The sequence below is a fragment of the Choloepus didactylus genome, chromosome 7 (assembly GCF_015220235.1).
Source record: "Choloepus didactylus isolate mChoDid1 chromosome 7, mChoDid1.pri, whole genome shotgun sequence".
NCBI lineage: Eukaryota > Metazoa > Chordata > Mammalia > Pilosa > Megalonychidae > Choloepus > Choloepus didactylus.
Window position 1 is genome coordinate 79,279,411 of NC_051313.1, and position 23,572 is coordinate 79,302,982.

Here is a 23,572-nt window from a genome sequence, read left to right on the forward strand (position 1 = left end):
AGCACTCCACATTCTTTGGTTTAGAACACCAACATGAGATTTTTCTGAAATTTTGGCAACATAAATCTAAGCCTGCTTTACTGTAAAACCAATACACGTCAAGATCTTAAGAGTAAACTATAGATTTCTCAAACTTAAAAAGCTATTTAGTAAAATGAGAAAACATAAATATCTTTTACTTTGGTGCTTCTTGAAAGAAGATTCTTGTAATAGAGTGGAGTTGTGACATGGTTGCCCATCTAGGGACTGAGCTCCCGGGCCCCCAGGCCCTAAGTGCCACTCTGTGGTTACAGTTTCACCATTGAATTAGAGCAGAAATGATGAGTTTAGTTTTCAGATCACTTACTTACCTGGAATTCCCCAATCCCAGACTTTTGCTCTCGCCTGTGGGAAGTCATGTGCATTAAAGATTGTAGCACCGCTATCCATCTGGCTCCTGAAATGCCTGCAAGGGGCAGAGCCATCTGCCCATCTGGAACACTTACCTCAGCCATTAGGTGAGAAAGAAATAAACCATAGTCTCTCAGCCACCGAATTTTTGGAATTTCTTTGTTCAAGTAGCTTAACTTAATACAGAAAAAAAAAATAGGAAGTGGGAAATAATGGTATGAGAGCAACATGAAAAAAACTGGAGGAAGTAGATATCTAAAAACAAGACATTAATTAAGAAGTTGACAAACAAATGTGAGCTTTAATTCTCAAATTATTTCAATTCCATTCAAAAACAGATAATCGTTGATGCTATCACCTTTGCTACTAACTCCAGGGAAACAAAAATGAAAAAGACATAACCCTGGTCTTTGATACAGTACAGCCTGGAGGTACTAATTTAGCAGCTCATGGAAGGAAGCGGACTCAGAGACACAAGCTTCTTATCTACTAACCTTCTCTTTGCCTCTCTTCCTCATAGACACAGAATTGCTAATATATTTTATTTGGAGCAAAAGAGAGTGAAAGCATGCATTTCTTGAATATGATGAGGTTAGGTTTTCTTTTCCCAACTTGAGGAAAAAATTGTTTTTAACATTTTCCTTATTATAGAACAAATTAAGTTGCAACCAGTATTTGATAATACAATTGATTCCATGTATCTGAAAGTTTGATCATATTTCTAATTTTAAAACACAAAGAATATTGCCTTCTGAGAAGTTGTTGACACTGTACTTATAACTTTCTTTGTAATTTTTTTTACAGAAAACAACTGCCAAAGATAATGTTTGTACCCATGGCATGGAGAGAGAGAGATGCCCCTGAGGGAAGCAAATCATAATTCTGAGAAAAGGTCTTCAAAATATGTACATCTTCTCTTGATTCTGTAATGGCACCCTAAAGTATGTTATCTATAGCCAAATCCCCAATCCCCACCTCCCTCAATCCCCCATTATCAGTTAGGAAATACTACCTTTGAGATATATAGGGGAAGGAAAAGGCTGAGGTCTACACACAGGTGATTGAAAGAGAGGGTTAAATGAAATCAAGGTCTAAAAATAAATTATCAGAGATGTGCACTTATTCATCCACTTAATATTTAAGAGCCTTTTGAAATTACAACAGATACTAATATTATCAGGGACACACTGAAGTCTTAAAAGACTCAGTTTTTACCTAATCTAAGAAACGAAGGAAAAATAAAACATATGAATGAAATAAGAAAAAAACAAATATAAAGTATATGTTGAATATATATTGGATCAATCGATTGTGTGATCGATCATATTTTAGTGGATTGTGTGCAATTCCATATACACATGTATCTGAGGGTTCTCAAAACAAAGAAGGAGTCATCAGAGGTGGGTGTAGTTAAACAGAAATAGATTAGTAGAAATTTTAAAACTCTCCAAATGAGAGAAAATAGCATAAGAGAGGTCAAAAGTAACAACTATAAAGGAAATGATTACGGGATGTACTTGGCCATGTTGGAAACCAAATGAGACTGAAAAATGACTAGGTGAGGGTACATGGAAGTAGGAATTAAAGGGTCCTGAAGGTCAGGCTCAGGAATTTGTATGTGTCATAATTGATAACAGAGAACCACCACCATAAGCTCCTGACCAAGAGAAGCAATGTAGCACAAAACAGTTCTTATAGGATGTTTTCCTTGCAATTGTGAGTAAGGGTCTACAATGCCTGAATTAGAGATGCTGAGACTCAATATAGAGATTCAATATGAAGCTTATATTGCCTGAAGAAGTGTGATGTTATGAATATGCAAAAGAAAGAGTGACACATTAATTATTTTTGAGGAAACTCAGAAGGATTTGGCGTATAATAGGATGTATGTGCCAATAGAGAAGAAATAGGCAGAAACCACTCTAAGATTATGAGAGTGGAGAATGTATTTGTATTGCTATAGTATCATAAGCAAACAGAAATTAATTTTTCCTTTATGGAAAATTGAAACATTCATAGCCATATATAATTTTTCCATCATAGTTTTGTCCTATTTTTCATTGAGAATGAATCAACTCACCTCTTCTCACTACACACACACACACACACACACACACACACACACAAATTCCTCAAGCAACTTTTTTTGAGAATTAATATATATGGTTTTTAAATATAAACAGTAAGTACCTGTTTTGTGCAAAGTTAACTTATCTTTCCATCATCATCTCCCATCACTCAACTTCCCCCAAGCACCATAAGTTCTAGCTTTTCTAAATGACTTGCCACTTCCAGAATGTTTGTTCATTCCTCTGTGCTTAGTACTTGATGGTCTTTATATCTAATACTTATCCTTCATCTTATCCACCTGGACAATGTCTGCTCACTCTTCAAGACTCAGATCATTGATTACTCCTCTGTGATGCCTTTCTCAAAGACCAACCATTCACTCAACAAGCATTTTTGGTATCGCTAAGCTCTGTGATAGATCCTATAGAGCACAACAGCAAATGTCATTGTCTCTCAAGGAATTCAAAGTCTAATAGACTGAGTAGAGTGACTCACATAAAAATGAGCACTTTTAATACAATATGAGATGCTCTGTAATGAAGACAGAGCTTGTACAAGGTAGAATAGAATACATATGGAAGACATTATCTAAGTCTTTTGGAGAAAGTCAAGAAAAGTTTCTCAACAGTTTGCACATACTCCTAACTATAAGTCATCACATTTTTTTATTATTACTTCATGTGTTTGTGTGTTGTCAGTTCAGGTCCTCCAACAAACAGATACCAAGATGGCGTTAGAATTGCAAGAGTTTATTGAGGCTAAAGACTATGAAATATAAGGGGAGAAGGAGCAGGAGTAGACAAGGAAAGCCTTTACATCATGATGTAGGTTTCACCTTTGTAAATGGAGAAGGTAAAAGAAAGGAGAATTGAGGAAGAGCTTTAGACTGCAATGAAGCTCCAAGAAACTCTTGGCCAGCCGAATAGGGAAGACTGCCTCTTGATGAATCCTGCTCTGGGCAAAAATGACCAGGCCTAATATTGCCACACTTCTCACTCATTGGCTGGGAGCAGCTTGAGGAGAGATTGACCTCAGCTCAAACACTGAAGCAGATCCCAAAGGTACTGGAGCTGACAGATAACTTCAAGGAGCAGCAGGTCTTCTCCCGAAGGAAGAGCTAAGAAGGCCACCTTCTTATAGGTGTTCCTGTCTGGCTGGCTAAAATGTTGAATTCCTCCAAGCCAAAGATCAAGTCATAATCTGTATTTATTTCTATCATTTGTTAAAGTGCTGGAAACTCAGAAAGTGCACAAGAAATGCTTGACAAAATATTTTTAATGCAACATGGTGAGTTAGGCATTGTGGATACAAAATGTATTAAAATATATTAATTATTTGATCACATAGGTCTTACAACAGTTTAAATGATGCTGTTAGGTAATATAACCTGGATGACAAAAGAAGAGATACAAACAGAAATTGCTCTAGGACCATAGATCTTATGCAGGATGATCCTGATGGCAATTATAAAGGCCTGCCAAATTCCAGATTCCTAAAAACCTCTGGTTAATAGGCTCTTGTTCCATTCCACAGAAATTAACTTAGGAATGTGGTCTGAGCTAGAATAGCTTGGGGAGGTTGAGAATGACAGATGAGAAGGTTGTTTCCGGATAAGTATACTGGCTGTATAGTGCATGGTGCCTTTGCAATTATATTGTCCATTGTTCAACTCTGAAACTCATAAGATATAATGTGACCCTTGCTTGCTCAGACTTTTTTTTAACTCATGTTTTATCTGTGTATGGCTCCTTTCAGAAACCAAAGACTATTACTAACATTTCAATATGGTAATTGTGCCAATTGGTGGGAGCAGTAAGATTGATGCAAAAATTCTGAGACTCATCAAGGCTAAATCCCTAAGGAGAAAGTTCTAGGATAATGGAGAGTAGGGGAATGACACTATGATGCCTAGGTGCTTTTATGACCTTCTATAGTTCTAGATGGCTAAGACCTAAACATAAGTGATACAAGGTAAACTTTCAGTGGCAAATGAGTACTATACCATTAATCCTCAAAGGTCTAGCCCATTGACTAAAAATAATTTCTTAATTAAAAAAAAAAACTCACAGTGACTGAACATTAACTTCTCATTGAACCAACAGAGGGAGCTTAAATATCCGGTTGAGACTTTTGGATACTGGAGCTCAAGGCCCAGTAATTCCTGGACACAGTGACAACGGGTCCATAAAAACCAGGGAGTGACAGAAAGCAGAATGAAAGATTTACACTACATCAAGAGTCATACTATGGGCAAGGGCAGTCAGAAAATGCCTACAATAGGAGGTGGTTTTAAACCCTGTTCTCAAGAGAAGGCATAAAGGCGGTGGGGGGAGCAGGGGTTAGGCATTGCAGGAGGGGCATTGTGACTGAAAAAAAAACAGCAGTTGCAGATGTAGAAGAAAACTTAGCATGTTATAAGTATGTAAAGGGATGTTGGCAAATTATTTGCTCATTTATTTAAATATTGTCTTGTTCCAAAAAAGGATTTGTGGCAGCTTTTAAATATTACATTGGGATCAAATTGTGCAGTACCTTAAATTATAGGCAATAGAGTTTCTATATTATTCCAGGAACAAGAGTGATATATCAGAATTGTGTTTGATGAATTACCATCTTTTAGCTAAGTGTAGAAACATAGGATGTAAAGATAGTATTCATAAAAGAGCATATACACAAAGATTAATTTCTAAGGAGTACCCTTGAGAGGGGTGAACATTTGTTTATACTATAAGTAAGGCAATTGTATTTGCATATGTCCATAGTACAAGTGTTTCCTATCATGCTACAAATTCGAGAATTCTAAATAGTTGGGTAGAAAATTAAATGCTGGGGAGACTGGGTATAAGTGGGCTACAGATAAACAGCATGGGGTCAAACATATGAGTTCACTGGCAGGGAAACTAAATGGGACAAAGGGACCTCAGGGAACTATACTAAGGAAAAAAACAATATAAATCCTTCTTATATTCCAGTATCCTTATCCAACTAGTATTCCCCATATCTTTTGTGCCTCAGAAGCAAGCAGTTGGTATGGGTGTTGGCCTTATAATTGTTTTTGCAAATGGATCATTGACATGTCCAGGCATGAGAAATGATGGACAAAGGTAAAACATTAGAAATGGAAAAACGGACCCAAGAAATATCAGAAACAATTGAATCTATTGGAAACTTAATAGATGTGGGATATGAGAGAGAAGTCAAAGAAAGCACAAAGATATTGGATGATGTTGACTAGTAGAATGACAGTACTATTGACAGAAAGAGAAAACATTCGTTTCTGGAGTGGCATCTATGTGGAAAAGAACAACAGGGAGATAGAAATGAGAGAGAGTTTGGGGCTTGACTGCCTGGAATATGCATTTTGAGGTGAATCTGGCACAACCACATATCATCTGTTATTTAAGATGACCCACGGATAACTCAAAGCTATTTGCAGAAATGATTCTGGATGTTCATTGTTTGTTCTAAACTTGATCTCATTCAATCGTTTTTTCAAGCTGACTCTGACTCCTGGCTCTATTCCCCATTTACGTCCCAGTTCCTAAACTATCCACTTAGAATTGATTTTTGGTGTTTCCAGCTTGACTCAACGCTAGACTCTTGACCGTCCTTGACAGACTTAACTTGAAATAACTCCCTAGGAGCTCTTGCTCCTCTGGATGCAATTCCTTTCCTGGCCCATGTTCTGTCACCCAAAGTGTGCCTGGCATCCAAATTGCCATGATAAAAAACCTTAGAAAGGGCTGAAGATGTCAATTTAGGAGACAAAACTGAGGGCACAAATGAAGCCACCAAGAGAAGGATTGCAGAGCAATAAAAGAAATGTAGAACTTTAGAGGATATCCATTTTCTGGAGTGTGATTAAGAAAATGGAGCAAAGGGGGCACAAAGGAAGCCATCAAAAAGGTTGGAGAATGACCAGTATATGGCAGAACATGGAATCCAAGGAAGAAGAGAAGTTATGGAAATCGCATGCAGGGGGTTAAGACAGCATAGATACAATAAACTTTCAGGAATTTTGGAAGGGAAAGCAATGTCAGAAATAGGATTGAAACTTGTGGGGAATCAGATCCAAAAGGAGGATATTTTTTCTGTGAATAGAGCGGTTGGAGCATGTTTTCAGATAGATGATGTAGTCACTGAAAAAGGAAAGCTTAAAGATAAAAGGAGATAGAAGGGTTAATTGATGGAACAAGTTCACAAGTTTGGAAAAAGGGAAAGGAGTCAAAATAGACATATCATATGTTAAGATAGAAACCAAGACAATGTAGCTTCACAGAGGTGAAAGAAGCAGATACTCAAAAACAGGCAAAGGGGTATTAACAGCTTCAAATGCTAGAAAAAGATGAAAAAGGAAATCTGAGAAAGGACCATTGGTTTTCTATTAAGAGATCAAATTATGCCCTTGAAGGGAGCATTTTCAATTGTTTGTTGGGAACAGAAGCAAGATTGCAGAAGGACAAGAAGTGAAAGGATGAAGATAATAAAAGCACTGGAAAGAAAGGGAATTATTGCTGGAGTGAGGCATGAAGGAATTGGGAGGAAATTGAACCCAGAACATAGGATGAAGGATTAGCCCTGGAGGGAGGATAAATAGCTGGCCTCTGAGAAATAACAAAAAAGATATTCAGTGAATGCATGTACTGAGATATTTTGAGAGAGGGAGTAACCTCAAACTTAGTCCAAGTTCTCCCGAAGTCTTTATGAATGGTTGTCATTAAAGAATCAACTATGTCAACTATAAATCATGCATAACAATCTTATGTTTCATTTGAATTTTTCATTTGAATGATTTTGCTTGAATTCTGCTTTATATCTGGTGCCTTGTCTCTATGCTCTATTTGTGTCAGATAGAGAAAGGAAAATAAGTTTAAACAATTTAAATTGAGAGGCTGCAGTCATAATGATGAAGCAAAAAAATCACAAGATTTAGGGAATTACCAGCTGCAGTAAACAAAGCCATAAAGAACAAAGACCTTGTCTCCATCCTAATAAAAATACAAGAGGAGGAAAGATAAGGATTCAACAAAGAAAAGAGAGCCTTTATGTTTATTTGTCATAGCATTGCAGACTTCACCCATATTTTCAGAAATGCAAGTCAAAATCCTCTGTGTAGTGAGAGAAGTAAGAAAAGGCTAGAAGGTAAATGGGCTTGTTCCATATCAGCTTTGTTCTTCTAACCAGTCTCCATATGCTCCAGAGACTGAAAATCCCCCAAGCTTTGTTTTCAGACCCCTTGCAGCTACTGTTCTGGGTGTGACTTAGGCTCTGCCAATGAGATACACATGAGTGGAAGTTCAGTTCACAACTGAATTAAATGAAGAGAGAAGCAAAAGCGTTTGAGACAGAATTAGCTGGTGCTGATTAACAGATACCAGATGGCTCTGAAATCAATAGCTCTGGCCACAGCTTTCTGATTCGCTCATCGCAGGTAAGATGGTATGTTCCTGGAGCCCACAGTCTTGCCAGAGTCTAAGAATCAAAATACCGCAGCCAGGGTTGGGATATCAGCTTCCTTGGCAAGCCAGTCCTGCCACGTTGTTCTGGAATTTATTCACTGTGAAGCCTCCGTCTCCAGCTAATCCAGTGATTTTGTAAATACTGATATCCCTTTCTGCAAGTGGTTTCTGTTTCCTGAAACTGGAACCCCATCAATACAGTAGGTCAGAGGTTAACAAACTATAGCCCACAGTCCCAAACTGGGCAGCCAACTGTTTTTTATGGCCTGAGAGCTAAGAATGTTTTGTAGTTTTAAATGGATATGTTTGAAATGATTATATCAATTAGGATTGCCAGGTTTGTCAAATAAAAATTCTTAGATGCCCAATTAAATTTGAATTTCAGATAAATAATGAATAACTTTTTATTATGAGTTTGTCCCCAAATTTAATAGGACAAATACTATATATATATATTTTTATCTGGCAGCCCTAATATAAGTAGCTACATAATATCTCTGATTTTGCCTCTTGGCCAGCAATCCCTATCCTATTTACTGTATGGCCCTTTAAAAAAAGGCAATAAGAGGTTTGTGGACTCCTACAGGAGGTGACCTCTTTGGGCACACAGCCAGCCCTGGGTGTCCAACACTGTTTAACCAATTCTGTCAGTTCAAGCAACATTTAATGAACATCTATTATGTGTAACACCCTGGAAGAATTCAGGGACAGGCTATGCTCTTGGCATTTACTTAGTAGTAACCTGGAGAAACTTCAGGTGACTGGAACAGACAAGAGAGGCCCCTCGGTAAAGGGACAACCAAAGCCTTCCTAGAGATTGGAAGGACACTGCCACCGAAGGAGATTGGGCCTCAGTAACAGACTCAGTGACAGAAAACAAGGTCTTTAAAGGAAGGGGGTGGGGAACACTTCCCTTTCTGTGAGAAGGCATTCTGGTTCAGGTCCAGAGGGAACTAGGAAGAGATAGGATAGACTCTAGAGCAGAGTCATGCCCCTTGTGCTCTCCTTGCATTCTGCCTGGATCTGGAGAGATGGCTCAAGACTATTCATATCTAGAGGGCACAGAAATAGCCTAAGATCCACCATAAAGGATGAGACAGAATACAAAAGTCCCTTGACTGCAGAAAGCAAATCACGTGGTGCGCCGGTTATGAGATTAAGTTATGATTGCTCTCTGTTTCTTGAACCCCTTGACTTGCAGGACACCACACACTCTTGGTTCTCCTCCCACCAGGCTAGCTATACCTTCCCAGATCCTCCTCCTCTGTCTGACCTTTAAATGCTGTAGTAACCCTTGGCTCAGTCCTCAGCCTTTTCCTCCATTTCGACTCATTCCTCTCAACCCTAGATTATCTTTTTCAGCCCGGTGGCTCCAAATACCATTAGTATGCTCATGGCTCCCAGATGTATACCATATGAAGCCCTGACTTCTTCCAGAGCTCCAGGCTTGATAACTGCCTGCTCAGTATCTTCATTTGAATAGCTAATAGGCATTTCCAGTTTAACATACCCAACAGGAACTTCTGATTTTCCACTAACACTTCCCCTACCTCTGCAAGCCTATGCCTCCCCCACTCCTCCCCATCTCATAAAAGGTACCAGTGGCTTGGGCTGAAATCCTGCCTTCCATAACTGCTCTCCTTCCTTCTCAATGAACCTCCCAACCATCAGCAAATCTTAACATATCCTGTCAGATCCTGACCTATCCCCTTTCCTACCTTTCTTTTTCTTCATAGAACTTTTCATTATATGACTATGTGGATACTTTTTTGTTTACTTGCTCTTTGTCCATTTCCCTCTCTGGAATGTAATCTTGGCTGTTTCTCTCATAGCTATTTCTCCAGTGCCTGAAAGGGCACCTGGCACACAGCAGCTATCATAAGTAATTGTCAAGTTAATGTATGCCTAGGTGAATAAATAAATATATGAATCCAGGAAATACCCCTGCTGCTTTTGATGTTATCCATTTTAACTTCCCTCACTCACCCCACCCTCTTTACACACACACACACACACACACACACACACAACACTCACTCACTCAATTTTTCCAGCTGGCATCAGCACTCCAGAATATATGGTCTGAAAATAATTCTGAACTACACAGCTTTACGGTTTATAGGACTTACATTCTAAAAATCATTTTTTGCTGCAAGTGGTAGTGCTAACAGAGTTCCAGGTCATTACAGTAGTAATGTAACAACAGTAATTACATTTTGCTAACATTTTAAGCTCTTATTCATTAATATTTGAAACTTTACAGGTATTATCTACAAAGAGAGTAAGTATACAGAAGCATCCCCACTTTTCAGGATGCCCAAATACTTACCCAAAGGTGCTGTCTCTCAGCCAGCAACCATCTAGTTTCCAACAAAATTCAAATCCAGTTAAGAAAATTTCAGACATGTTCTTTCCCCTTGTATTACTCTTAGTTGTATCTTAAGAGCAATCATCTCTTCATTTTTCTTGTGATGGTTTCTGATCTATGTTCTGAAAACTTGAACTTTTCCAGTGCTGTCATTTGTGACCTGACAGAGCATATCAGTTCTCTAAGATCCATCCCCCAGAAACCTATAAATTGTAGTCTATGAAACACACTTCTTCTTGCCAGTGCATTTAGTCCACACCAGTGTACCATCCTTTTTTAAAAGCAAAAGTACTTTTTCTGGCACCAGTGGCCTTGTGAGCAGGTGAGCCTAATAGACATGAATTGATTATTTCAGGGACATTTTTTTAAACGTTTATTGTAGTAGCATATATATGTAACTCAAAATTTCCCATTTTAACCACTTTCAAGTGTATAGTTCAATAGTATTAATTACTTTCACAGTATTGTGCTGCTGTCTAGTTAGGAAGCCTGAAAGCAACATAGAGAAGGGTCAGTATGTTTTCCTGGCAAACGGCCATTTCGTCAACAAGCCAGACCCTCCATTCCAGGTTTAGTGAAGTTTCTGAGAGAAATTGTCAGACTTTATCACTGAACTCCAAGAAGAAGGAACTAGACCTGTAACCAAGGAAAGTGCTTTTTAAAAAAAATTCCTAGCTTCATCTAAAAATGATGAGTGCTAGCTGGAATTGGGGAAAAGAAGAAACAATTAATCAAGCAAGGTCCAGTGTTCTAACTACTTGTTGTATATCCAACTTGCTAAATGAAGAGACAAGAATGTGTCTTACAAGAACAGTTTCCCGTTTATTCCATGCTTCCTACAATATTAACTCCCCCAAAGTAAATTTATTTTGGTATTACAAAGATCAAATAAATTTTAAAGTAATTGATTCTACAACAGAAGGAAATTAAAGTTTTCTTTTTATAAATTATACATTTTTTGCATTACTTTAATTTCAGTTGCATATTTGCCACAGAATATAATAACTTGGGCTATGTCATTACAGTGTATGAGACTTCTGATTTTATTTTAGAGAGTTGAGGTTGGTTATTTATTTTGTTTGGTTTTATGACAAAAGTGTCTTTTTATAACCTTGCACATTCAGCACAGAATCACTGTCACTAATTATTGTTCTTTACATTGGTTTTCCTTGTATATATTACATTTTCTTTATTTTGACATTCTCCTACTGAGCTTGCCACCTATAATTTCTTCCTTCATTCATTCAGCAATCACTTCTTGAACTTCTACCATATGCCAGGAGCAATACTGGATATTAGTAATGCATCATCAATATTAGTCAAAGTCCCTTTAGAGAATTCACAGTCCAGTTGTCTAGTTTTATGTTTGAATGCTTAGAACTGAGGCAACAGAGGCATCCTTGAGGAATTTTTTATTAAACTCACTTATCATATTATAATATTTATTGCCCTCCTTTTTTCCCCCACAAGATTGGAAGCTTTTGAGGACAGAAACTGTACAATAAGTCTTCCTGGTTTCCCCATAATCTATCACAGTGCCAGGTAAACAGTAAGTTAATATGGATCATAGCTTCTTATCCTAAACTTGATCAATTCTAAATGTCTCAAGAATTTAAGATAAAAGAGAAATCTAAAAATCATTTATACTTCCCCTAATGGCATCGAGAGAGAGTCAGAGGGTCCTAGACAAAATTAGGATTTGCCATGATCATCCTGAAATAAACTAAAATGTTAAGTGGAGCTAGAGCTTGATTTGTCCTAGAATCTTACAATTTTTCTAAGAGTTACCTGTCCTATAAAACCAAGTTTATAGAGATGTGCCCACAGACACACTATGCGTCTTCTAGGTCTAAACAGTTGTCAGTTGAATCTCAGATGGATAGAGTTTTGATAAGAAGCCCAAATCCAAAAATCTTTGGCCAACCATTTAGTACAGCACACAGTTCCCAAGGTAAATGGACATCATTCATTCATCCATCCACCAGATATCTACCAAGAACTTACCATGTACTAGAGAATGGGTTGGACCCTGCATTGATATTGGGCACTGTGCTCAGTACCTTGTACCCAAATTCCAGTAGAAACTCCTACTCTGCTGAATTAGGCTGGCCTATTGAGCCTCCAGAGCATCCACTTTCCTTGTAGCACAGGACTCAGAACAGAATCAGGAAGCAACATGCCCATGTGCAAACCCTGGACTTACAAATCTGGTTCTTTGCTTCTCTATGCTAAAGGAACAAGGCAATCAAAACCCAAATAAGAAAGCTTATTCCTAAGCCAAAGTATCGAGCCAGTATAAGTGATCGATTCCTTTTCCCACTGGTTTCATCCTGGTGTTAATTAGGACATGGAAGGGTTTGGTCACCACCTAAGTGGGAGACACCCCAAGGTCTAGATTTTATCCACCAGCATACTTGGGGGAAGAGAATAAAAGCATGCACCTCTCCAGAAAATTTCTGTAAAAAGGTTTTGTTGATAATCCCTTACTTCTTTCATCAAAAGCACCATGACCAGTGGTATTTCATTAACTCCATCCTAGCTCCTTTTGGGGAAATAGAATAAGGAAAGGGAGAAAATTGAATATGTCCATCCCTAACACCCAGACGCAGTAGATACTGAAAAGTAAGGCCAACTCCATTGTCCTCAGAGTCTTTCCACCAACCAATGCTGGTAGCGGCCCCCGTTTGCTGGGGCTGAGCCATACCAGGCAGGAAGATATGAAGCACACTGTCCTTTTGCTGCCCCACCCTTTTCCCATAGCATTTCATTTCACTGACACCACAGAGCAAGCCTGGATATTTGCTGCCATCACCATCAAGAATGCCATTAGGGAGTGGCAGTTGAGCTATATATAATGTGTCCTAATTTTCAAACATGTACCAGTAATGTATTTTCCACTTTCTCACAACCACACTTTGGTGTTAAGCAAGACAGAATCATACTGTGTGGCTCTTTCATATGTTGAAATTTCTTTCCCTGTCTTTTGCCCCACTATCCACAATACCACTAGTCCTATCAATGTCCTCAAGTCAATGCTTCTTGCATTTTTTAAAATGAAAGCCTCTTCATTTAGTGCTGTGGTTAAAAGTGAATGGCAGTCTGTCTGGCTTCCCTGTTTGGTGAAAATATGCACTAGGATTCTGTGGTTTGGCAGTCAGCCATCAAACAGAACAATTCCCTTTAGAAAACCAGCATTCAGTTTTCTCCTTCCTCTTCCTTCTCTGTTAAACCACTTTGTATCTCCACTATTTGGAGAACATGTAAAATTTTCATTTAACCATTATTTTTCTCATTTGCGCTTCATGGAAATTGCTCCCAGTGAGATGAAAACTGTGCCTCTGTGTCTTTTTATCCATCCACTTGACTTATTAAAGAGACATCATAAATACTTGGTCATAAAGATTTTTTGAAGCTTTACCATTGAAAAGCTAAGTTGTAGCACCAATGTTCATAGCGGAATTATTCACAATTGCCAAAAGATGGGAGCAATCCAAGTGTCCGTCAACCAATGAATGGCTAAGCAAAATGTGGTATATACACAAAAAGGAATATTATTCAGCTGTGAAAGGAATGACGTTCTTATACAAGTGACAACCCGGATGAACCTTGAATTCATCATGTTAAGTGAAATAAGCCAGGTACAAAACGACGAATATTGTATGATCTTACTGATACAAAATAATTTGAATAAGCAAACTCATAGACTTAGAATCTAGAATATAGACCACCAAGGGTTGAGGTGAGGATCGGGAATAGGGAGTTAAGGCTTGAAATGTACAGAGCTTCTATTTGGGAAGATGGAAAAAATTTTGGTAATGGATGGTGGTGATGGTAGCACAACATTGTGGTCATAATTAACAACACTGAATTACATATTTGAATGTGGTTAAAAGGGGAAATTTTAGGTGGTGTTTATGGCACTAGAACAAATTTTTTAAAAAATCCATGGAACTGCACCACACAAATAGTGAACCCTATGTTAAACCAGGCTTTATAGTTAATAGTACACTTATAAAAATGTGCTATCATCAATTGTAACAAATATACCACACCAATGCAAGGTGTTGATAAAAGGGTGGTATATGGGAATCCCAAATTTTATGCATGATTGTTCTGTAAACCCACAACTTTTCTAATTAAAGAAAAACATAGAACTGTACAACACAATGAACCCTAATGTAAAATATGGACTATAGTTAAGAGCACAATTATGTTAATAGTCTTTCATCAATTGTAACAAAGTTACCACAGTAATACAAAGTGTTAATAATAAGGAAAAGCTGGGGGAGGGGGTACATGGCAACTCTATATTTTCTGCAAGATTTTTCAGTCAACCTACAAGTTCTATAATAACAAACAAAAAAAATGGTATAAGTGGGGTGTGTGAGCAGAAATGTTCCTGGCATAATTTAAAGAGATAATGAGTATACCTATTTAATAAGGAATCTGTTTTAGTGAGACAAAGGCATAAAGAAGAAATAGTAAATTAGGATCTGATTATAGATGATCTTGAAAAAAAAAAAGCTAATTTGTAGACATTTATCAAAATAATTTAGAAATCTCCAAATCTTGACAGAATAAGCAAATACTCAAAACTCATATAAAGCTTAAGAATGTGTCTTCTAGTATCGTCCATAAAAATGCTTCTTAGAAATCCATTTTCTTTATACAATCCCTGCCACAAAAGCCTGAAGTGTGTGGGTTTTTTCCCCAGCTTCTGCAAAAGGTTCTTCTTTCTTCAAGCAAGTGGGTTTGACACATACTCAGTACCCATAATCTTCCTTTGCTTGTGTTCTTTGGAAACATATAAATATTTCTGACTGGATTCAATCCTAACCAAACTGAATTCTTAATATAAAAAATCAGAACAGTTACATAGGGGAAGGCTTCATGAAAGATGCTTTTAATAAAATGGTCATACATTTTTTTCTCCCCAAAGATAAATATTCTCTCTTTCCATAGTGATTTTTTTAATTATTTTGAAAACTGTAGCAAATACGTCACAAAACTGCAAGATTATCGTGACTTTTCACCAAAGAAATCAAATATTCATATTATTAATTTTAATTCAGAATTTAATAGTACAAATCCATTGATTCAATGAATATGACATGGTCCAAATTGTGTACATTATTAGAGGCTACACTTCAGAATCATTATGGCATTATAAACTAATTGTTGAAAAATACTGAAAGCCTATTTCATCATAGCACACAAAATATAAAGCTAAAACTTTAAAAGATAGTAACTTAGAATTGAAAATCAATATGATACAGATTCATAGGAAGATTTTCTGCCCCTTTCACACACACGAACAAAATAACTGTCCTTTTTTCTTTTTCTCTTTGTCTTTCCTTTCTCCTCATTCTCTGGAATTACATCTAATTCAATAGTTTCCAGACTTAGAGGTTTGGCCAAGTGAAATTATTTTTTGTTGAGAGAAAATTTGCCATGGGTCTTTCATGTTTCTGCATGTCTGTAGCATGGCATTGACTAAATTTTGTTCCCGACTATCCTTCCAAGGATGCATATATAGCAAACAGCCTTGAAAGATACAGTTTTTCTCTCCCTATCAAAGAGCAGGCATACTTGCTGTCTGTTATAAAAGATTAAAGTTTCTGGAACTCATGGTTTCTCTCCTGTAATGCAACCCACTGCATGTGCAGGGGTCATCTAGCCTTCTTTGCATTGCCCGATGCAAATATGCTGATGCTCATGCTGCATGCCATGCCATGCCGTAACACAGTCCTTTGTCTCTGACCCAGAAGTCTCATGTCTTGTGCTAGCATTCATGAAATAGTAACAGGCTAACCTATTATTGCAAGTAGTCTCAGCCCCTTCATAGTTCTTGACAGTTCTTAAAAATATAGAGACCAATAGAATTGCTAACACCTTATTGCCCTAAAAGTTCATTCAAAAAAACATTTCTACCATCTTGTGTCAGCATCCTTATATGAAAGAAAGTAGAAAAGATATAATCTCATACGTAAGGATAGAGCAAGGAAAACTTGATCAAGGACTGGTGATCTCACAGGCCAAAGACTCCCAGGAGTTTGGGCAATGCTGCCTAGTTAGTGTTGCCTTAATTTCAAGTCTGCATGGACGTAGGGGATAGTGCTTCCCAAAGCTAAGAAGAATAAGTAAAGTCAGTTACCTTGTCTACAGCCAACTGTGCAGCTTACACTAGACCCCTTCATATTCATTAAGGTAGTTTCCTGTAAATGTCAAGGAGGGAGATAAGACAACAGCCCATGCCCACAGATCAAGGAAATCTCACTTCCTAACCATAAGGCTTGGTAGTGTCTGGGATGGAAGAAGGAGAGAAAAAGCTATGGAATGAAAAAAACTGTGTTGAGTTAATGAATGAGTAAATTTTTCAAAGCTTGTTTTGACATTTCAACTCAAAATAAAGTGAATTCTCTTATATTTAGTTGAATACAGTTCTATTTAGGCTTTGGATCTACAAAATAATCAGTTCATAATGTAACCTAGTTATACTTCAATTAAGAAAGGCTAGTGTCTCCTGCCCACTGCTTTGCCTGGCACAGTGGCAGAGGCAGGCAGATACCCCAGGGAGCTGCAAAGTCAGTTGGCAAAATCCCTCCGATTCTGCCAAGTCTAACATTTGGTTACAAAGTTACAGCATCTGGAAATAGTTTTTTCTTCTACTGGATGGTATTCTGTATGGACAGTAACCTGAAATATACTTGAAAAGCCAAAGTTTAAGTCTACGTCAACATTACAAAAAAAATAATAAAATTTGGCAGAATTTTTTTTCCTAAAATAAACATTCTATATTCTAAACCTCTAGAAGGAATTTTGGAAATTGTCTCAGTTACTCCATATCCCCATACAAATTGGATTAGATTGTCCATTGGAACCAGCTAAAAAGCCCCTCAAATCAAACTAGTGTTCTTCAAATTGTGGAAATTAGGACCAGAAATAAGACAAAGCTTCCTGGTGGCAGTTCAGACCCTTCTTCATTGTCTTCTATCTCTGTTCGTATCATCTATAAAATTTAATTTTAAGAGATTGGATGATCACAAATCGTGAAAAAGTTGGGGAAACACCTAATGATGATCATAATTACCAGCAAATGACCTTAAAAAAATCTTTTTTAAAACAGATTTAAATCTTTTTAAAAAGATTTTAGATTCTCCAGGAATTATGATATCCAATACTTCCCACTTCCTCAGAACATCACTTTTCTTCTCTTAATAAAGAAATCTGAACTCCATATAAGTAATATTTCCACAGCTCTAAGATCCCACAACACAGATAGGCAAGTACCCTTTGAAGGAGAAAAGACTTGCTGCAGAAGCATTCCTTTCTAGCAACTTGGGTCAGTACCTCTTTCGACCATAATGGTGGCTCATGTGTCCCTATGGCTTAAGAAATCCCTCAGAGGCTGGGGGGAAGAAAGAATCGTATTGCTTACGAGGTAAAGAATAAACAAGCTCTTCTTCTAAAAATCTTGGTCATTAACTTAGAGGAATCGTCCTCCTTTAAAATCTTTCTTAAAATAAAAAGAATAAAAAATTTAAACACACACACACACACACACACACATACACACACAAACAAAACAGGAAAGCTTCACTGAGTTCCTGTTTCTCTTCAGCATTCCAAACTTTTCCAACAGGACTCTGATCAGGACACTCTTGGATCCTCAATCATGCCTTTCCTTTCTGCTCTGGCTCCTCTCTAGCCCCGAGTCTATGACTCTGTTCTCTAACTACATGCCCTCGCCTTTGAATAATACCTCAGTGTAAAAGTTATCTTCTTCTGAAAGTTTTCCCTAATGCCTGGGTTCAGTGAACTTCACAACACGTTATAGTTCTCTTAGCTCACCCTGTCACAGTCAGTGTGTGTTGTGTCCTGTAATTGCCAGTTGTCTTTAATTTCCTTCCAGACAGAATTCAATGAAGTTAGGCATTCTCCAGGAATTAATACAGTTTGTGACACTGTTGTCAATCAATAAATAGTTGTTGAGTTAATGAATGGGTGAATTTCTCAAACTTTGTATATTTTGAGTCATATAAAATGAACCCTCTTATATTTAGTTGAATATAGTTCTATTCAGACTTTGAGAGTTACAAAATAATCATGTCATATAAATCAAAATGATAAATAAGGCAGAGTCTGATTCAATATAACAAATACTTGTCCAGAGCAGAAAGGAACATCCCAGCATAGAATATTCTTTCTGTTCTGCAAAAATATTTATACTAAAGAGATGAGGGGTTTAATTCATGTATAAACACAAGTCAGTTTGAACTCTTCTTTCCAAAATATGAAAAGGATTTATTCATTTGCGTTAAAGCAATTATCTTCTTCATAAAAAAAAATAAAAATGATTTACTTTTCAAAGAAAAGCATGTACCCAACCAGGTATATGTATATAAATTCATTTTTAAAGTAAAATTACATATTAGGAAAAACTTAGTCAATTTTAACCCAAAATAATAAAGTTTTCAGAAGCCATAAATTATGCTTAAATGATAATAATTGTTATTATTCAAAAGTGCTGACAGAAATATTACTTTTGGTAACAGTAATACCAGTCATTTATAGTATATTTTGCATATGTAGGAAAAAACCATCAATCCAATTTTTGAGCCAAGAAACACACTTGAAACAAAGGATAACAATAGAAGGTGACGACTGTTAAGAAAATTTTTTCCATAGGGTTCCCTGGAATGAGTAACTGGGAAAGAAGACGAAATTGAGAAGTGTTTGGAGAAGTCTTCAGGGCCAGGATTCAGGAAAGTAGGAAAGAGAAAAAAGTCATTGCAGGCAGGGAAGTGGTGTAGCAGAGAAGGAGCTGGCAATGTTCATGGTTTGCTTGGACATCAAGAAGGAGACCAGGGGACAGCAGGGAGCAGAAAGAAACCAAAAACATCCACAAGAGAGGCATCAGGAAGGTTTTTTAAATGAGCAGGAGACATGTCATGTTTTAGGTGTTTTAAGATTAATTTGCCTGTGGTTTACAAAATAGATTGGCAATTGGGAAGACTGTGGAAGAAAGAAATAGTGAAAGTTTATATAAGGAGAGTAGAAATGAAAAAGGTGAGAAAGAGGAGAGGGCAGAAGAAAGAAATATCCCGAAGGATGACTCAAAGGGACTTAATAACTGACTGCTGAGCCAAGAGGAGAGAATGGAGTCCACAATAGCCCCTCACCTGGATTTCTAGAACACACCATTGGCTGGCACTCCCATTTTCCAACTTGAAGCCAAAGGGACATTTGCAAAATGAATCACCTTATGCCTTCACAGGTTCTCCATTACCCTTGCAATAAGGCACAGAACCCCAGGCATGACCTTGAATGGTCTGGTTCATGCCTGTGTCTCCAGCCACATCACCCACCTCACTCCACCCACTCCCTATCCTCCAGCCACAACCCTCTCCCACATCAAGGTCCCCGCACATGCTGCCTTCCTCTGCCTGGAAATCTTTCTAAGTCATTTTTCCATTCCAGCCCCAGCCCCATCTCTCTCTCTCTCTCTCTCTCTCTCTCTCTCTCTCTCTCTCTCTCTCTCTCTCTCCGCCCCAAACACACACACAAACACATACACACACACAAACTGCATTCCCCTAACTCCACTAACCCTTTTCCTCTCCATTTGAGTATCACTTACCAGACAAGATGAGGTTGCCCAATAATGTGATTCCATAACACTGAATTTCCTCCTACTACCTATCATATTCATAATTACTTTTGCAATATCTGCCTTTACCTGAAAATGTAAATTCCTGTGAGGACAGGGACTTTGTCTGACACATCCAGGATTATATCCACAGTACTCAACCTAGTACTTTGAAATAAAATATACATACCATGCTGGTTTGAAACTGTTATGTATCCTAGAAAATGCCATGTTCTTTTAATCCATTCTTGTGGGTGCAGACCTGTTGTGGGTGGGAACTTTTGATTAGATTGTTTCTATGGAGATGTGACACACCCAATTCAAGGTGGGTCTTACTCCTTTACTGGAGTCCTTTAAGAAAGCTCAAGGAGAGAGAGAGAGAGAGATGCCCAGAGACATTGGGAGACAGTCTTTGAAACCAGAACCAGGAGAGAAGGACCAGCAGACATCACATGTGACTTCCCACGTGACAGAGGAACCCCAGATGCCAGCAGACTTTCCTCAGAAAATGTATCTTCCTTTTGATGCCTTAATTTGGACATTTTTATGGCCTTAAAACTAAATTTGTACCCTAATAAAACCCACTGAAAAAGCCAACCCATTTCTGATATACTGCATTCTGGCAGCTTTAGCAAACCGAAACACATACCAAAATGCTGATTAGATGAATTTATGAGACCCCAAAGTTTTGAGCCTTAGCGATGTTCTGATTCCAACACTTCACCCAAAATTTAGGTGTTGGGAGAGGAAGCCATCATGTAAAAAACAAGTAGTGAGTACCAGCAGTACTTTATTGGCTCCTACAGGTAAATTATTTTCTCTTTCATTCAGCCTCACCCACCCAGGATCTGATTGCCTTTTATTTATAATGCATATGAATATTTTCCTCCTTTTTTCACCCCAAACTAAAGAAAATAGCAGTTGACATAATCTAGCCAATATTTTATTTCCCCATTTACCTACACATAAAAGTATTTTAAAAATTAAGAGATTAAGATGTAAAGATAATGTATTCTGCATTTTTATATGCCAAAATTTGTATTTAGAAGATATTTATTTTCTTCTTCCAATCCTGAGAGGATTTGTCTCTTCTGTTATAATTCAACCTTAGATGCTTTTCAAATAACCACATGGATGATTCAGCTTCTGAACAGGACTTAAATGTCCTCCTTCCTAGTATGGCAAATGCCCAATTTTTTATTTCCATTATCATGTAATTTCCTCTTTTTCATGGTCATTGCCAGCATTAGGAGCCTTGGCAAAGGAAACAAAAAATGCATTTTCTCTTTCCATCTATTAAACAAAGGTCCAAACATGCTAGAAAAAACATGCTAGGCGTTTAAGCTGCTGGAAGACAGAGCCCATTTATCTTTCATGATTTTTACACAGTAGAAATTCAGTGATTTTTTTATTAACTTGCATAAATAAATTTCATAAATAATTGCATAAATGCCAATTTCATAATGTGCTTCTCTTAGTAGAACACTGTTGTAAGTCCACCTAATTAATAGAGAACACGTAAACTCTTGAACAGAGATTATCAAAACTCTATGAAATAATTAAATAGGAAAAGGAGAAAGTCTAAAGAAAATGGAATTTTTTGACCTATAGAGTTAGCTCAGAGATCAAAATATAATTATTACTATTATTATGACTCCATCATCATATACTTGAGCTCTTATTATTTCAGTCTCTGTTCTAATTGTTTGATATGTGTGATTTCAGTTTGTCCTCCCTCACAAAAATTGCATCTATTATAATTTATAATGCTATAAACCATTCTTCTTCAAGAAGAAATGAGAATAAACTAAAATCTTTAGGTTACGGAGGAACAGTCTAAAAATAAGGATTGTATATTGCTATCAAAATTGTTAAAAATACAACTTCCCTTGATCAGAAGTAGTCAAGAAATGGAGAACTCTGGATAATCAAATGTCCAGTTAAATCTTACACAGTAACCAGATGCTACAAATTTCCAAAGAATTTGAAAAATATATAATACGCTATAACAAATATTTTATCTAATATAATCTAACTTTTACTTGATTTGCAACTCGCTCAGGGTCTTCCCATGTCCCCTGACCACCAATCAAAATGTCATTAGTCATTCCCCTATACACATAAGATGGTTAAGAAGGGAACCTGCTAAGCTGAACTCACCCTGTAAGACATCTGGAGAGTTTTGGAATTGTTTACTTAACCCCTCATCCTGGTAGCAACTTATTTACTTATTTGCCTCTTTTTCACTTTGCAGATGACAAAGTTTAATGCCAATATGAACTTCAAATTAATTAGTCAGGAAATCAAGAAACCTGGATTCTTGTCTTGAGTCTGCCTCTACCTTTGTAACTATGAGCAAATTGAAAATTTTCTTTGTAAATTAAGGAGGTTGTTGAAACAATTGATAAAACCCCTTTCTACAGTAAGAATCTATGATCATAGGAGCTGTCATTCTTAGAAAGTTCTATTTTTGAAAATCATCACTATCAATAGAAAAAAAAGTATACCTTTTTGTTCCTAGAGAGTATGAAAAGCAATGAATTAACACAACTGCCTGAAACTTCTCTAAGGGAGACATTCTGTTGTGATATCTTGTGATGGTTAGGTTCATGTGTCAACTTGGCCAGGTGATGATACCTAGCTGTCTGGTCAAGCAAGCACAGGCCTAACCACTGCTGCGAAGACGTTTGTCGCTGGTTAATAAACCAACAGGCTGGTTTATTAAATCATCAGTCAATTGGATGCAGCTGTGACTGATGACTCAGCGAAGGGCATGTCTTCCACAATGAGAGAATGCAATTGGCTGGATTTAATCCAATCAATCAGTTGAAGACTTTTAAGCAAGACAGATAGAGGACCTTCACTTCTTCTTCGGCTGCCCAGAGAAGCATTTCCTGAGGAGTTCGTCAAAGTTGCCAGTTCGTTTCCTGAGGCGTTCATTGAACACGTTCGTCAAAGATCCAAGTTCATTTCTGAGGAGTTCGTCGAAGTTCCCAGTTTGTTTCCTGAGTTCATCAACCATCTTCATTGGAGTTGCCAGTTTGCTGACTGCCCTACAGAATTTGGACTCATGCATACCCACAGTTGCATGAGTCACTTTTATTCCTAGATATCTCTCATTGATTCTTTTTTCCTAGAGAACCCTAACTAATACATATCTGATACATGAGAGCCAGGTTGTTGAGACGAGCAACATCAGACCTGAAGGGGGACTTCAAAAAGAGTTCAGGATCACTGAGCATCATCTATTGTGGAGGCTACCCCTGCTGCACCCCAATTCTTCCCCCTGCCTGTCAGCTCCAGACCCAGGGTTGACCCGTGCATTCCACGGCCGCCTGCCCAGCTTACAGTTCAGTATTTCTTAATCACTATCCTGAATTCTGACCCTTGGATACTTTCTTACCGAGGCTGTGGCATTTCACCCAAGCTCTTGTGGCCCATTGACTCTAACTAGCATTTCCACCACCCCAACCATTTTTAACTTTCTTATCCCAGGCCAAGGTTGACGGTTTTACCGGCCACTCTCTGCCACTAAGTCCCAGACAGTAAAGAAACTGGCTCTGGAACATATTTCTAGCCAATGTTCTAAATGCTCTGTTTTCTGAATTAATTCATTCACTCAACAAGCAATTATTA